The sequence below is a fragment of the Mus caroli genome, unplaced genomic scaffold (assembly GCF_978045245.1).
Source record: "Mus caroli unplaced genomic scaffold, Mus_caroli_1 scaffold_8, whole genome shotgun sequence".
NCBI lineage: Eukaryota > Metazoa > Chordata > Mammalia > Rodentia > Muridae > Mus > Mus caroli.
The window spans coordinates 69,330,357-69,349,285 of record NW_028227263.1 but is presented as its reverse complement, the minus strand read 5'-3'; positions in this window follow the sequence as shown (position 1 = coordinate 69,349,285).

The following is an 18,929-nucleotide window of genomic DNA, read 5'->3' as shown; positions in this document are numbered from 1 at the left end:
GTATGGTGTTAATTTTCCATTACTTCTACCACAAATTTGGCAGTAAACCCTATAACAAAACCTGTCAGTAATGCACTAGATACCCAATGGGGGTCTTGAAACATAGTAACCTGAAAATTTCCTATCACCTAGTACTGTTAGCATATATTTTTTTTATGTTTAAAAGCATTTAGACACACAAATAGTATTATGTTGCAACTGCTCTACAGTATCCATAGTAACATAATGTGCAAGTCTGTAGACTAGGTGTGTAGGAGGCTATTCCACTTGAGTTTGCATGCATTCTAAGTTTCTACCAAAATTTCCAAGAAAGCATGCCTTAAAATGCATTTTTGTTGCTGAGAAATGTTTTTGTTAGTCCCTGGTTGAGGTAGCTGTGTTGGCTGGAGTTAGAGGGTCTTCTTTTATTATTATTATTATTATTATTATTATTATTAGGTATTTATTTCATTTACATTTCCAATGCTATCCCAAAGGTCTCCCACACACTCCCACACCCACACACTCCCACACCCACCCACTCCGACCTCTTGGCTCTGGCGTTCCCCTATACTGAGGCACATAAGGTCTGCCCGACCAATGGGCCTCTCTTTCCACTGATGGCTGACCATATTGTTTCACCTATAGGGTTGCATATTCCCCCCAGCTCCCTGGGTACTTCCTCCAGCTCCTGCATTGGAGGCCCTGTGATCCATCCAATAGCTGACTGTGAGCAACCCTTCTGTGTTTGCTAGGCCCCAGCATAGTCTCACAATAGACAGCTATATCATGGTCCTTTCAGCAAAATCTTGTTAGTGTATACAATGGTGTCAGCATTTAGATGCTGATAATGGGATGGATCCCCGAGTATGGCAGTCTCTAGATGGTCCATCCTTTCGTCTCAGCTCCAAGCTCTGTCTCTGTAGCTCCTTCCATGGGTGCCTTGCTCCCAATTCCAAGAAGGGGGAAAGTATCCGCACCTTGGTCTTCATTCTTCCCAAGCTTCATGTGTTTTGCAAATTGTATCTTATATCTTGGGTATTCTAAGTTTCTGGGCTAATATCCACTTATCAGTGAGTACATATCATGTGAGTTCTTTTGTGATTGGGTTACCTCACTCAGTATGATGCCATCCAGGTCCATCCATTTACCTAGGAATTTCATAAATTCATTCTTTTTAATAGCTGAGTAGTACTCCATTGTGTAAATGTACCACATTTTCTGTATCCATTCCTCTGTTGAGGGGCATCTCGGTTCTTTCCAGCTTCTGGCTATTATAAATAAGCCTGCTATGAGCATAGTGGAGCATGTGTCCTTCTTACCGGCTGGAACATCTTCTGGATATATGCCCAGGAGAGGTATTGTGGGATCCTCCAGTAGTACTATGTCCAATTTTTTGAGTAACCAACCACTGATTTCCAGAGTGGTTGTACAATGTTGCAATCCTACCAACAATAGAGGAGTGTTCCTCTTTCTCCACATCCTTGCTATCATCTGCTGTCACCTGAATTTTTAATCTAAGCTATTCTGACTGGTGTGAGGTGGAATATCAGGGTTGTTTTGATTTGCATTTCCCTCATGATTAAGGATGCTTAACATTTTATAAACAAACTCAAAGACAAAAACCACATGATTATCTCGTTATATGCTGAGAAAGCATTTGAAAAAAAAATCCAACACCCATTTATGATAAAAGTCTTGGAAAGATCAGGAATTCAAGGCCCATATCTAAACATGATAAAAGCAATCTACAGCAAACCAGTAGCCAACATCAAAGTAAATGGTGAGAAGCTGGAAGCAATCCCACTAAAATCAGGGACTAGACAAGGCTGCCCACTTTCTTCCTACCTATTCAACATTGTACTTGAAGTCCTAGCCAGAGCAATTCGACAACAAAAGGAGAGCAAGGGGATACAAATTGGAAAGGAAGAAGTCAAAATATCCCTTTTTGCAGATGATATGATGGTATAATAAGTGACCCTAAAAATTCCACCAGAGAACTCCTAAGCCTGATAAACAGCTTCAATGAAGTAGCTGGATATGAAATTAACTCAAACAAATCAATGGCCTTCATCTACACAAAGGATAAACAGGCTGAGAAAGAAATTAGGGAAACAACACCCTTCTCAGTAGTCACAAATAATATTAAATATCTTGGCGTGACTCTAACTAAGGAAGTGAAAGATCTGTATGATAAGAACTTCAAGTCTCTGAAGAAAGAAATTAAAGAAAATCTCAGAAGATGAAAGATCTACCATGCTCATGGATTGGCAGGTTCAATATAGTAAAAATGACCTTCTTCCCAAAAGCAATCTACAGATTCAATGCAATCCCCATCAAAATTCCAACTCAATTCTTCAACTAATTAGAAAGAGCAATCTGCAAATTCATCTGGAATAACAAAAAACCTAGGATAGCAAAAACTCTTCTCAAGGATAAAAGAACCTCTGGTGGAATCACCATGCCTGACCAAAAGCTTTACTACAGAGCAATTGTGATAAAAAAAAAAAAAATGCATGGTACTGGTATAGTGACAGACAAGTAGACCAATGGAATAGAATTGAAGACCCAGAAAGGAACCCACATCCCTATGGTCACTTGATCTTTGACAAGGGAGCTAAAACCATCCAGTGGAAAAAAGACAGCATTTTCAACAAATGGTGCTGGCACAACTGGCGGTTATCATGCAGAAGAATGCTAAATGATCCAATCCTATCTCCTTGTACTAAGGTCAAATCTAAGTGGATCAAGGAACTCCACATAAAATCAGAGACAGTGAAACTTATAGAGGAGTTTTGGGGGAAAAGCCTCGAAGATATGGGCACAGGGGAAAAAAATCTTGAATAGAACAGCAATGGCTTGTGCTTTAAGATCGAGAATTGACAAATGGGACCTCATAAAACTGCAAAGCTTCTGTAAGGCAAAAGACACCAACAATAAGATAAAAAGACCACCAACAGATTGGGAAAGGATCTTTACCTATCCTAAATCAGATCGGGGACTGATATCCAATATATATAAAGAACTCAAGAAGGTGGACTCCAGAAAATCAAATAACCCCATTAAAAATGGGGCTCAGAGCTAAACAAAGAATTCTCACCTGAGGAATAGAGTGTCTTCAATATTTGAATACTTGGTTCTCCCCTTAGTGAAACTTGCAAAGGACTACCAGGAATGGTCTTGTTTAAAGTGGTTCGCCCATTAGGGGGCAGGCTTTTAGGTTTCGATAGACTCATGATATTCCCTGTTATCTCTGCCTTGTGCTTGTGGTTCAGAAATATGCTTTTAGCTACTGCACCCATGCATACCTGCCTTCCTGCTTGCTAGTTCCTTTCAACTTTTAAAGCAAAGTCTATTTTCTAGTTTCTAGCACTTCCATGTTTTTAGCTATTTACAACCCTGAAATAGTTTCTCTTTTCATCCTATGTACTTTCTAATGTCCACCTTCAAAGTACCCATTGACTAAATTGATTTTTTTTTCCTTAGAGACTGTTTTCTCTTACCTAAACAATGATAGGTGCCCTTTGAATGACCCTTTGGGACAAGTAGAATACAAGACTGTTTTGTTTATGTGTTATTTTTCTTGCTATGTTTTAGACTGGAACACTGGTTTTCCTGAATACTTATGAATCTCTTATACTCAGCATAATGCTTAGCACGAAGCTCTCTCTCTCTCTCTCTCTCTCTCTCTCTCTCTCTCTCTCTCTCTCTCTCTCTCTCTCTCTGTGTGTGTGTGTGTGTCTGTCTTTCTGTCTGTCTGTGTGTATGCATGTGTGTCTCTGTGTGTGTATGTTGTGCATTTGTGTTCTCTCTCTAGACAAACAGATGATATATGAGTGATAGATAATATAGGTAAAAGGTGATAGATGATATATTTAGGGTAATCAATAGATGAGTGAAAGGTGACACATATTTCAATTCATCATCTTTCTTAGTCAGAAACTAGCTAGATTTAGTGTCCTCTTGTGCCATCTTTTCACCTGTGCTTGAGAACATATTTATGCCTCTCTAGGCAATAATAAAAAAAAAAAAAACAGTTTAGTGAATCCATGGCTAGAAATGTCCCCATTCAATGGAATCATAGTGATATGAACAGAAACAATATCAAGGGAATTTTTTCTGATTATTAAAAGACAGTTCCATTGAGGCACAAGAACTTGAACACAGGTATGCTATTGATTTCACCAGGCTTTCTTTTGTGATTTTAAACGTGTGAGTGTTTTCTCAGGACAGACCTATGAATGGACTTTTCATAATTTCTACAATGATATTTGCTGGTCAGTGGTACTTCATGAGTCCTGCAGGATTTAAGCACAAAGGCAGTAGCTTTACTTGGGTGCTCCCAGTAGATTAAACAGATATATATTTTTTCATGGTCCTTAGCTGTTCCAAACTTTATATAGCTACAAAGGAATGCTTATAATGGACTTTCTTCACCATCTTTTAGTTTTATGTGCTCTTAAGTACCAAAATAGGGCTTGTATTTTAAAGTGATTTGTTTGAAATGAGGATCTTCTGGCCATGAACTGGACATTTGACATTTGTACCTGAAAGGTTTTGTATAGTCTGTTGGTGGTAAATCGGTGCAAGGCTACTTGTATCCATTACATCTTTAACTTGATCCAAAACCAAGAAGATGTCTGATTGCACATCTTCCTCACTGCAGTATATACAATGGAGGAAAAGAGACAGGACCCTATCTCAGAGAACAACTCAACCTTGAGTTATGCTAACGAAGGAAGACACATACTCTCAGGCTAGGGCTTTGGAAGAGAAAACAATATTTCTTTGTCCCCCTCCACTTTTTGCTTCAACTAATTGGTCCATTCCTCTGCTATAGTTTCTCAGAAGATAGATTTTTTTCTTTTCCCTTTGTAAAATAACCCCAAATCTATTTTTCTTTCATGTCCATTAGTGTCAGCTCTTCACTAATTGTTCCTATAAATGAGTAGCTAAAACATTGTTAGGAAAGAAGGTTTTTTGTTTTTTGGTCTTTTTTCCTCACAGCATTTTGTGGAAGACTTATTTGCTCTCTTTTTCCCCTTAAGAAATGAAGCAATGTTTAGAACCTTGTGCATTTCAAGTAAAAGCTTGCACAATGAAGGAAAAATAATTTAAAGCTCAGCATTTAAAGTCCATATGGTCTCTATTCAGAGTGAACAATTAATGCAGAGCTGGCAACCATGCTATCGAAACAGATGTGCCCAGCTTCTGAGGGTGCTGACTGAGTTCTGATAGCGGGGTTAGCGTCTCACCTCACATGGATCATAGCTAGAAAGATGATTTGTGATGAAGAGCTGAGCTGAGTGCTGCACGTATTCAGGTAGTCTTAGCCAATTCTAAAGATGAGTATAGAATGCTCAAAGAATAATAAAAAAATATTTTTTAAAAGACAGGGCTACCCATCCAGAGACTGCATCACTTAGTGATCCATCCCATCTGCAGACATCAAGCCTCTATACTATTGCTGATGCCAAGAAGTGCTTGCTGACAGGAGTCTGATATGGCTGTTCCCTGAGAGGTTCTATTAGCACCTGACCAATACAGATATACATACTCACAGTCAACCATTGGACTGAGCCTGGGGACCCCAATGGAAGAGCTAGGAAAAGCACTGAGAGAGCTGAAGGAGGTTGCAACCCCATAAGAAGAACAATAACAACTAACTGGACCACCCAGAGCTCCTAGGGACTGAACCACCAAAGTGTATACATGGAAAGAGCCTTTTCTGACATCAGCGGGAGGGGAGGGAGGTTAATGCCCCAGTGTAGGGGGATGCTAGAGGGGATGCTAGTCTCCCCAGTAGACTATCTGTGTAGTGGGTGCTTTACAAGTACATGTCCAGAAAAGATCATTGATAAAATCCCGTGTGTTCGTTTTCTACTACTGCTCTAAAACTGACCACAAACTTAGCACAAAAGACAATATTCATGAAGCTAGCAAAATCACTCAGCCATTAAGAACAGTTCTTATTCTAGAGGTTCCATGATCTGTGCCTAGCACACAAGGTGGGCAGCTTACAACAACCTGTAACCCTTGCTCTAGGGGACCTAATGCCCTCTTCTGGTCTCTGCAGGGACATGCCCACACCCAGCCCTGAGGCACACATATAAATAAAAGTAGAATGAATCTTTAAAATCAACACTCTTCTATTATCATTGGTCTAGAATTGGGGTAGAAGTAAAGTAGAGGTCTTACTAGAGAACTCTCAGCACAGACGCTTTCCTCAATGGAGACTCTGATGACAAATCATCCAAATTCATGTATGTCCTTGGCAAGAGCTGATGATTTTCAGCAGAGGCAGAATTAAGGTTTACTCAGTATCCATGACTTGGGCTCTTTCTTTGCTTCCATAATTTTCCTGGTTTCTTGGCCTCTGTTCCTCTCCATCTTCTAAAGAACAATGTCTAGATAGATCTTTCTCCTCTCCCTTTCTACTCTTTTTAACCTGCCCATGTTGCTTCTTCTCTCTTTAGTGAGAAGCAAGGACATTTCTCTGCAATTAAGGTTCATGTCAGTAGATTGAACTCAACCAAATAAACCAGCATAATCTGTAGGGGTTGTGGAAGCTGAATTACTTTACTTTCAGATGACTCTTTTAGCTTGTTTAGTAACTGTCTACAAAACTGAGATGTTGAGATATGGACATCCCTTGTCTCCTTTCGTGGAAGTCAAATGGTGGGAAAGTCCAGGCTCCTAAATCTTGCTGGTACTATTAAAAAGGGACACCCATAACATGTAGAATTTTCTTCTGGGAATATTTTAAGTTTATAATAGACATTGGCAAACTTTAATATAGATAGGCCAGCTATGCTTGAAAAGCAGCTAGCCTGGAGCCAGGTACAGAGTCAGTTTCACAACTATAAATTTCTTTTTCCTATTCTTACACTTGGCATTCGCAGAGAGAGCACTATGGTGTGACTTTGAAGTTATCAGATTGATTCTACAAGCTGTCCTCACCAGTCAGCTTTAAGAATGTGATAGTTTGAAGCTCACAAAATTCTCTTACAGATTAAGTACAGCACCATACTATAAATCCTCTCAATTACTCAATTAGGAATATCTTCCCATTAAGATCAGACAACTCATATGTGTGTGTTCATGTGTGTGTGTTCATAGATGTCATACATATATATGGTAATTGGATTCAGTGTTTGGCTCAATGGCCTTTGAAATCAAGTGAGGACCAAAGTGGTTACTGACTTCTTGCCAAGCATTGTATCATTACCCTTATGTTCCCTAGAAATCAAATGTAACAGTTGGTACCTGAAATATTTGAGGCATTGCCTTCCTACAAATACTACAGGTAAAATATTTGTTTTTCTATCGTTATTACTTCATACACAATCAGATTTTTTGAGGGTTAGACACAAATCTAAACATGAAATGCATTCTTATTTCCTATATGCCTGACACACATATGCTGAATATAACTTCATGTGAGATTCATACTGTACTTGGCCTTGGATTCTGTCTGTTCACATGTCAGTTGTAAAGTTTCTGTTTTTAAAAATAATAATAATTATTTATTTACATCCTAAATGATGCCGTCCTCTTAATGCTCCCCTTACACAGATCATGATTCCAGTACTCAAAAGATTTTCAGATTTTGGAGGTTTTAATATTTCTTATATTTAGAGTTATTCAATTTGTTCTTCATCCTCAATATGTAGTTTTAGAGTGTCACTCCTTGTTTTTTGATCTATCAACATTTTGCCTGCTTCTTAGCATATAATTTAGAGAAATATAATTGTATGCATGCATGCAGCTTTTTAAGTAATGAAATTCATAATTATCACATTTTTCCATGTAAAATCTTCATCTATAAGTAATACTGAATCAGTTCTTATGTCCACATGAAGTTTTGGGGTCTGCTCCAAACTTTTTCTCTCTATCTCCATCATCTATCTCAGGTGTCTGCATACAATTCACACTCAGTGTCTGTTAGGTGGATAAATGAGATAGTATAGATTATTCTGAAATTGTATAGGTGCATGTTTTTAGTCCCTTAAAATGCATTATAAATGTATAATCATGGTATACAATTGTTTTCATTATGTGTATGCCTCAAACAGAAGGGAGAAAATTGATATCAGGAAAACTTTTATTTCATCAGGACCACACATCATTAATAGTGTGCACTGCAGCTACATGAGATACAGAGGTGGATTTGGATTCACAACACTGCCTTGTTGCAGACATCTAAACAAGCATCGACGAACATAATGAAGTCTGTTTGCCAAGTCTCACCTTATGAAACACATAGGACATTTACAAATTTGATGACCATTTTTCAAGGGTGAATGAAGATATAGTCAAGTTAAGAAAGGTTTAAACAAACATTACTCCTATTCAATGGAAACAAGACATCACTTCATTCATAAACCACACTACAGACAGATGTTTCTGTCTTTCATTATACAATCAACATCTTTGTCTGAACATGGAGACACAATACTAAGTCCCTTGAAAGGTCCAAGGATATAAATTGCACACAGACCATGGAAGGCGTCTTCACAGACAGGTGTTGCAAAGTTTGGATTGAGACTGTCCAAAACTTTGAGTAAAGGCTATTCTTGCATTAGTCATGGTCTGCCGGGGAATGCCTGAAATCTCCTGTGGGAAGTGGTTCTCCTCAGCTTCTGACATGCTCAAAGTTTGGATAGTTCACAAAAGATTCTGATAAGCATCTAGCCATCTGTGTTCGGATTCCAGCCAGACTTCTGAAACTCCTGAGGTGCATCCATCCGTGCTCATTATATTGTAAACAAGTGCAGATGAAAGATACATATACACTGTTGTAAGAGAATGTCTTGGCACCTATTATCGATCACAAATTAATGGGGGAGTTTCTTTCTCAGGATAAATGTGGACTGTGCTCTTGGTCCAACTATTAAGCGTAAGCCAAGAATCTAAAGTGATTCCCATACTTCTCATTCAGAAAGGAAAACTGAGCCAAGAAACACAGGCCAGGCACCTACCCTTGATTGTCCATGTTTTCCTGGAAGCCAGATTTGAAATCAATTTTCTCTCCTTTACAGTGAATGTACAAGAAAGGGCATGCATGGAAGTGAACTTGAGTTCACCTTCTCTCTCTGTCATGGGAGACTATTATCTTGCCTCATTAGTGCTATTAAATTGTAGCCACAAATTCTGTCCCCAAGGCCCTGAAATTATCTATTTACGTCCGGGGAGACAATCACAATGTTTTGTCAGTAGTCATAACACAGAACCTAGGCAGGGATTTGGGACTCCCCTGGGCAAATAGGAGAGAGAGTAAGGTCTTGGCCTATGGCCTGTAAACACATGGACAGATATCTCCATATTGGATCAGAGTCACTCACTAATGCATCTAAGGATGAATGTCACTGTCACCCAGAGAAGGGGAAAGTTCTTTTCTTCTCTTTTTCTTTAGACATATTTGATGTCTGTGATCTCCTGTGTTTTAATTTTTATAAGCTGCTTGGTGCTAGCTGAAATGTTAATCCTTTCAAAAGAAATCCCCAGACTTCTCATTCTTCTCAGCAGCCCAAGTGAATAGTAATAAAACATCTGACTAGAACTGCTCTTGTGTTTTGCACCCCACACACATCATTTCCACTCACCCTTCCTTGACTTTGACCTCCCAGGTCCCAGTGCCACAGCAAGTAGAGGACAAAGAAGGAGGTAGGACTGAGAAGGGCAGAGAGGTAGAGAGATCAATGTTGTTTCCCCACTGAGGCAAGAAAAGCAAAGCTTATGAGAAAAAAAATAGTCTAAGCCAGAATAGCATCTATTCCAGCATCTCTATAAAGCCATGTAATATAGAAATTCAGTCTAGAGAAACAAACAACAACAACAAAAGCATGCACAGATTAAACTCCACCAACTCTCCATCCTTGCTGGTTCACAGAAGTAGGACAAATAGCCGAAACCAAAATTCTGCTTCTGAGTGACCTTACTGAAAATGACCATCATGATGGTCTCCTTTGTGGCCACTGGATGAGGAAGTTTGGAGAAAAGCACAGCTTCATGTCCAGATGCAGCTGAAGGATAGGTAAGGTCATCCCGTGGCAAACAAGGCAGTTCCTGGGATTGTGACGTTAGACATGTGGCTCTGCCCCTCCGCACGTCACTGGTTGGGAGTGAAAACTGACATTCCTACACACAGCATTTCTCAGAATTATCTGGAATGTTTGTTTAATATAATGATTCCTGGAACCTATTTAGCTGAAATGGGGATCTGGGAATACTTATTATTTTTTAATTATCTCATGATATTCTCCTAGGCATGAACACTCAAGGATGACTGCCTACAGTACAGTTTGTTTTGATTGACTGGGTGAAGAAATGCACATCTTATTTGGAGAAATTTTAAAATCTACCATTAAAGCTTTAAACTTGATTGGTTTGCAAGCTTCCTGGAGGAATACATTTACCTGGTATGGGAGAATTGAGAACTCCTGGGGCAGCTCCAAGGATTCAGTGTTGCAGGGGGAAACTTGAAAAGAATCATATTCCTGGCATGCCTGTAGTGTGCTAAAAAGGTGGACCATCATAATACAGAATTAGTGAAGGGAAAGGGTAGATTCAACAGATAACAAGATTCAAAGCATCATCATCGTCTGATAACAAAGCATTTTACAATAAAACGTTCTCACACTTCTTGCCTCCTTTGTATGTTCCAGTTGCACAAAGGCCAGACACTTGCCCTCTCACTTTATACCTATAGATGTAAGACATAGATAGGCATTTTATAGAGTTAGAAAGGTAGTCTGCTGCTAGACCACTTGCCTAGCTTATAAAGACACTAGATTTGGTCTTCAGTAGCATATACAAAAAAAAGAAAAAGAAAAAGAAAAAGAAAGTATAACACAGCTTTTAAATGATTTACCTGTGTTTGCTGCAGCCCCAAGGAAATTCATTGCTACAATATCAGGATACAGCTAAAATTCCACATTCATTCTTCTTTCCACATCTTCTCTGTTCTTTGCCATATCAATGAGCAATTATCATCAACCTACTTTCACTTCTTTTATGTTTCTTCTCCTTCTAGAACTAGCAATAACATCTCAATTTAAGGCTGCTTGGTCTTTGCGTATTTCCATCATAATGCTAACACTAATTATGATGATCATAACAATAATAGCTGCCATGTATTGAGTGATTAAATTGCTAGCCCCAGTATAAGGTGTTTTAAAATAAACTATCTAATTTAATTCTCACAACAAACCCGGTTGATGCTTACTATGATGTGTTTCTTAAGCTAAAGGAACAGAACAGCCAAACTGATTTAGGGTTACAATTTTTTTCCTCCTTGAAAAGAATTTTATTGAAAAAAATTTCATATAATATATTGTGATCATGTTTCTCCCTTCCGCAGATCCTCCCAGGTCCTCCTCCCCTCCCCACCCAGCCAACTTCATGTTCTTTTTCCCCCTGTATTTTTCAAAAACAAAGTAACAAGAAACACACCAAAAAAAAAAAAAAAAAAAAAAACAGAAAAGGAAAATCAAAACAAACAAAAAGTCACAAAGGTATCATTGATGTCCTTTTGTGTTGGCCAACTATTCCTGGACAAGGGGCCTACCAAGGGGCACAGTTCCAACAGTTCCTGTTGTGTCTGAAAGATACAGTTTCCTTGCAGGCATTCCCCCACCTCTGCCTCTTAAAAATCTGCCTTCCTCGTCATCCACATAGATCAACCTTGAGGAAAAGCTTTGATGAGGACATTCTGTTTAGTACTGAGTGCTCCAAAGTTGGGTATTATCCAGCTGCAGTATGAGACTGATTTGCTGCAGAAAGAAGCTCCTCGGATAGAGGTTGAACACTAATCTATAGGTGGAGCAGTGTGCCATTAGGAGTCATTTTGTTGTTATGTTCCTTTAACAGAAGAAGTAATATCAAGTAGCAATACCTATCTAGTCTCAGATTTTTGGCCACTTAGGAATGTCAGCTATAAGTTTCATCCTATGGAGTTGGCCTTAAATTCAGTTTCTGAAATGTGGTTGATTACTCATATAATATTTGTGACACTGTTAAACTGGTATATTTTATCAGGCAGATCACTGTTAAAGGTTCTAAGGTTTATATCTGGGTGCTACTGAAAATTAACTTCCTCTGCCAGTATCATGTAAAATACTGTCTAGTAAAATGAACACTGGTTGGTAGGGGTAAAACTTTGAGTTCAGTACCAATGCAATTTCTCCATGTTTGAGTACGTAAATAAGTGTTCTGTTCAGCAACAGGACTTTACCATAACGATGTAGAGAGTAACCAATAGCCTTGGCAGTAGCCTGATGTATTTGAGCATTTCCATGGGACCCCTTTAATCAACAAGATGTAACCTATTACTGACACTTGAGGTTTCACTTTGTGGAATAAGATGCTTGGGTGGTGCATTGTTTCCCCTATTATTCGGGGGCTCTACTTAGATTCCATTCGTGTGTGTGTGTGTGTATGTGTGATTCTATAGGAGTATAGTTTCCGTGTGGTTTTTCAAATGGCCATTAGTCTTAGTTGTCCCTCCCCAGAGTCCCTTTATTACCCTTCTTTCTCATTTCCTCTCATATTATTTATTTATTTAGTTTTTTAACTCTATATTTTGTTCTCCTTCTATCCACCCTTCAACTATTCAACATCCCACACCTCCTCCCCACCCACTATCTCCATATGGATATCCCCTACCCCTACCCTACCTGACCTCTAAATTCCCTGGGGCCTCCAAAGTCTTGAGGGTTAGGTGCATCATCTCTGAATGAACATGGACCTAGAAAGTCTACTGTATGTGTGTTGGGGCCTCATATCAGTTGGTGTATGATACCTGTTTGGTGTTCCAGTGTTTGAGAGATCTCAGAGGTCCAGATTAATTGAGACTGATGGTCTTCCTACAGGTTCGCCCTTCTCCTCACATTCTTTCATCCTTCCCTAATTCAACAACAGGATTCAGCAGCTGCTTTTGGCCATTGGTTGGGTGTAAATATCTGCACCTGACTCTTTCAGCCGCTTGTTGGGGTCTTTCGGAGGCCAATCATGATAGGTTCCTTTTTGTGAGTACCCCATAGCCTCAGTAATAGAATCAGGCCTTGGGACCTCCCCTTAAGCTGGATCCCACTATGGGCCTGCCGCTGGACCTTCTCTTCCTCAGGCTCTTCTCCATTTCCATCCCTGTAATTCTTTCAGACAGGAACTCTTATGAGTCAGAGATGTTGAATGGCAACCCTATCCTGCACTTGATGTCCGGTCATCCTGCTGGAGGTGGGGGTTTACAATTGTTTTAAGAGACATACTTGCCATTGCAGAGTCAGAGGCATGACTTAAATGATCTCACACATGACTACAGTGATATCTTACTGTACTGGCCATTTCTATATTAAGCTGACACAAGCTAGAGTTATCTGAAAAGAGGGAACATCAATCAAGAAAAATTACCTCCATAATATCTATTTGTAAGGCATTTTCTTCATTAGTGATTGATGGGGTAAGGTCCAGCACATTGTGGATGGTGCAATGCCTGGGCTGGTAGCTGTGAGTTCTGTAAAAAAGCAGACTGAGCAAGCATGAGGAGCAAATCATAAGCAGCACACTTCCATGGCCCCTGTATCAGCTGCTGTATCTAGGTTCCTGCCCTGCTTGAGTTCCTGTCCTGTTTTCCTTACGTGCTAGACTACGATGTAGGAGTGCAAGTCACAAAACAAAACAACCAAACAAACAACCCAAGTTAGGTTTGGTTATGTTTTTTTATTACAACAATAATAACCCTTACTAAGATGCTCGCTTTTATTTTTGTATTTGTGTTAAGTTTCCTTCTGGAAAATCACACGATTGACTCAGTTCCATCCAGGGAAAGATTTTTTTTAATCTAATTTAAGTACGTACGTATGTATGTATGTATGTATGTATGTATGTATGTATGTATGTGTGGAGAGCCGTGCAGCGAGCAATCACTGTGGAGAGGGGTGCGCTTGCCGCGAGCAATCACCATTATAAGATGGCGCTGGCCTTCGCAGTGACTAACTAGTAAACAAGCCTTGTGCGCAAGTGCGAGAGTGAACTCACTCCTAGTCACTGCCCATTCTCGGGGTGTAATAGTGGTGTGATGGGCGAGCAACGAATCAAGAGCTGTCACGCCACATCAGGTGCTGAAATGTCATGGCTGAGTGCTATATAAGGGACTCCATTTTCTGGGGTCGGGATCTTCCTGAGAAGTAAGCAATAAAGCTTTGCCGCAGAAGATTCCGGTTGTCCTGAGTGTGTTCTTGCCGGCGGGGACAAAAGCTCGGGATATGTATGTATGTATGTGTGTATAAGAATTGAAATTTGGCAGATGATATTACATCACTGATATTACATTGATATTGATATTGCAAAGAACAGACAAAATTTGGAAAGAAAAATGAAATGTGAAATTGAAGGTTTATTCTTTTACTGTAGCAATGTATTTCCTCGGAGTTGCAGTAAATACAGGAAAATTATTAAAAAACGTCTGGTTTTCTTTTTCTTTTTGTATGAGCTGCTGAAGATCAAGCCTACTTTTGTTTTGTTTTGGTCATAGTGTTTTATCTCACACGCATATGTATATTTTTATGTGTGTATATGTACATATATGTGGAGTCTTTTGGTATTAATGATGTAGTATTAATAATAAAGAAGTAGCATATAAAAAGAGGGAATAAAGTACACTCTAGTGGCTACCTTTTTTCATTTCACTAATGAAGATCTGAATCATACCAATGCATGCATTTTCTGAAGGTAAGAGACATTGAATGAAGATAATCAGGTCATTGTCTAAGAACTCATATATGGAAACAGCTGAGCAGTGACCACTCCTTGAGTGTGTAAAACTTTTCCTCTTCCCCTGTTCACAGAGCATGTACAGTGCTTATCGATGTTAATGAGTCACTACATATGTGTAGTAGAAGGCATAGCAGCAATGCCAACTAGCTGTGAATGAAGCTCTTGCTCCTGAGTGCTAGGTTGATGCAAAGATTAATGATGGTGAAAACAAGAGCTATTCTTTATGGAGTTTGTCCCTTCTGAGTGAATCAGGACAGAGATTAAGTGTTCCTGTCACCTGAGGTGTGTTAGAGGTGGTCGCTGAGATAGGTGAGGGATGGAGTCAGACAATCAGTACATCATAAAGATACCAGATTGATTCTCCTTGGGAAGCTGGATCTGTTGTTTATTCAGTCTTGCCTTTGCAGAATGTTGGGTGATTTCTGAGTTTTCTGTATTAAGACTCCCATTTAAATTTGAGTAGCATTTTTATGCTTTTGAATCATAGTAACAGGAAAGTATCAGAAGATAGTTTGAATAACAGTTTATCTTAAAGACAGATAATTCTATCTTTTAAAATGAAATCCCCTCCTTGCTTATTTTTTTCCAGCTGTGAATTTTTTTCCAGCAGTTAACTGAATAATAATAAAACATTTGAACCCAGATGCTCTCAAGTTATGTCCCACAAACAATCAAGAGAGATGCTTTTGAAGTTAAGCTCATCTAATCACATTCTCTTTCTCTTTCTCCCTCTTTCTTCTTTCTTTTATTCATCCCCAACCTCTCTCACTGAATATGTTGAAAACCTCCATAGATATCAGCCCATTAGCTACTGGACAACTATGCAAATACAGACCTCCAGCATCATGTTCCCTGGTACCCTGTGACACTGAGCTTACTGTACCTTCTACTTCTTCTAAAATATATATTGTAAGGAAAGAACTACTGACTTCTGAGTATAGGGCTCACATCGATGACAGCTATGATCAATGTCATTGTCGATGAGAAAAAGAATAGTGGTTTTTGAAACAATCATTTTATCTACAATTAAGGATGAGTGGGAACTTTTTGGGGGGCAGGGTGTTGAGAACAGTTATTCAGCACTCAGAAGCACTCCACCCTGTGCTGGTTATTTTACAACAACGTTAATACTCTCAGGGAATATGTGGTTGCCTGGAAACAGAAGCCTTTCACTGAATTCATTAATATTCATCTGGCATGCTTTTATGAGCTATATTATATGAATTTTCTCCTCTGATCCTAATTAACAGGTAAATATCATCAAATGAAACATTTTCAAGAATTTATGGAGCTGAGTTTGAATTTTCAATTTTTTGTCTTCATATTTACATCTTCCTTATAACTGGATTATTTTCCTGTGCTGATTTCTTATGACCACTAAAAGGATAAATCTAATTTTAAAATGTAACTAAAGAAGAGAGAAAGAAAGACACTAACATAACATATATTCTGGTAAAAAAAAAATAGAAAGAATCAGAATAGTAGCCTTTGATTTTAAGAGATCATAGAGTGTAAAATCTACTAATTTGAGATAATTGTTAATATTTATTTTATCTCTATAGAGAAAGGACTAGCATTCTGACCAGAGATGAAGCTGAAATTTGACCTTAAATTAACTACTCTGTGCTTAAAGCTGTAGGAGTTCTTTGATACAATTTGGGATCACCTATGTATACTAAATATACATATCATACCATCTAAAAATATCAAACAGTAAATTTTGACTTCTTTTCCAAATTTGACATTTTCCTTCCCAATTTGCACACCCCTGATCTCCTTCAGCTGTCTTATCACTCTAGTAAGAACATTACTCATCTATTGAGGAGAAAGGGGGAGAATGGACACCCTTCCCTTGTCTCTGATTTTAGTGGAATTGTTTTTACGTTTCTCTCCGTTTAATTTGATGTTGGCTTTTGGCTTGCAGTATATTGCCTTTATTGTGGTATGCACCTTGAATCCCTTTTCTCCCTAAGACTTTAAGCATGAAGGTGTGTTGAGTGTTGTCAAAGGATTTTTCAGCATCTAATAAGATGACCATGTGTTTTTTCATTTGTCAGTTTGTTTGTTTTCCTTTCAGTTTGTTTATGTGGTGGATTGCCCTAATTGATTCTCATATATTGAACTACCCCTGCATCCCCAGGGATGAGCTTATTTGATCATGGAGAATGATGTTTTTTTATTATTTTTTTTAATTTGGTTTACCAGTATTTATTATTTTTGCATCAGTGTTCATAAGGTAAATTGGTTTGAAATTCTCTTCCTTTGTTAAGTCTTTGTGTAGTTAGACATCGGGTGACTGTGTCCTCATAGAATGAGTTTGGCAGTGCTCCTTCTGTTTCTATATTATGTGATAGTTTGAAGAGTATTGGTATTAGCTCTTCTTTGAAAGTCTGGTAGAATTCTATGCTAAACCCATCTGGCCCTGGGCTTTTTGTTGTTGTTTTTTGTTTTGTTTTGTTTTGTTTTGTTTTTTGTTTTTGGGGGGATGGGGGTTGCCAGAAGACCTAATGACTGCTTCTATTTCATTAGTTTAGATGCTAAATAACAAGAGTTCAAGGCAAGATGTTTGACTCTCACTTAGAAGAGGAAGTAAAATAATCATCAGAGGTGGAGGTGGAGAGATGGGGAGAACTGGGTAGGAAAGGGATAGGGAGGAGAATGAAGGATGAGGATCACATATAGTGAGAGCTGGGGAGAGAGGTCTGGGAATGCCCTAGGACCTGCCAAATATGAGACAAACTCCAGGGAACAGTGTGGGGTATGCAGCCTGAAGTCCTATAGACAAGCAGGACTCCCTGTGGATGGATAAGGAATTCAACCCATGTAAAAAACGTCAATCCAAAAATTTGTCCTAACTACAAGAAGTGCAGAGACAAAGATGGAGCAGAGACTGAAGGAATAATCAACTCAACCAATGACTGATCTTGAGACCATCCCATGGCAAGAACCAATCCCTGACATTAATTATATTCTATTATTATACTCTATTATGTTTGCAGACAGGAGCCTAGCATAATTGTCCTCTGAGAGACTCCATCCAGCAGCTGACTAAAACAGATGCAGAGACCCACAGACAAACATTAGACAGAGCTTGGGAAGTCTTGTGGAAGAGTTGGGGGGAGGGTCAACGAACCAAATGGGTATAGGAACTCCACAAGATGACCAACAGAGTCAACTAACCTGGACCTTTGGGTTCTTCCAGAGATGGAACCACCAACCAAAGTGCATAGAGAGGCTGGACATTGGCCCATTGCACATATGTAGCAGATGTGTAGCTTGGTCTTCATGCAAATTCCCCAACAACTGGTACAGGGGCTAACAAAGACTCTGTTGCCTTTCTATGGATCTTGTTCCCCGGCTGTCTTGTCTGGCCTCAGTGAAAGAGGAAGTGCCTAGTACTGCTGTGACTTGAGGTGCTAGTGTTGCTTTGTACTCAGAGGTGACCTCCTCCTTCTCAGAAGTGAAGGGGAGAGGGATGGGAGGAGTGTGAGAAGTTGTGAGAACTTTTATCTGGATGTAAAACAAAGTAGTTAATTAATTAATGGAATAAATTAAGTACCATATACATTTGCGTGTGTTTTTGTTAAAATGGTGAAGGTACAAGATACTTCAAGCAGCACATACATAGAAGACGCTGCTAATTCTTAGACAAACACATTTGAGGATTATCCCTTATTAACTTTTTCTTCTAAGTCATTCTTCACATGCTACTATAGACTGAATTATATTCACCAAAATGTTAGGTTTAGAACCCTTGGCTCTGAAACCCTCTAATGTGAGACTGTTTAAAAATGAAGGCTTTAGAGGATGATTTCTACTTTAATTGATGTCCTTAGAATAGAACTTAATCCAATATAGTGGTCATAATAGGAACAGAAGAGACTCTATCAGGTATGAAGAGGTAGAAGATTTGCATTAATGGATATTTAATCCAAGGAATCCTACCAATGGTCCCCTCCTAAAGTTAGAAGAGAGGGATGTATCCGATTCTTTCCTAGGGAATTCTTTATTATTCTACTTTGTATGTATGTGTGAATGTACACATGCAGTCACATATGTATGTGTGAATAAATGTATGACATGTGTGGGGGTACTCAAAAAGCTTAGAAAAGAGTGTCCACCTCTCCTTAAGCTGACGTTACCTGTTGTGTGCTGTCTCACAGGGATGCTGAGAA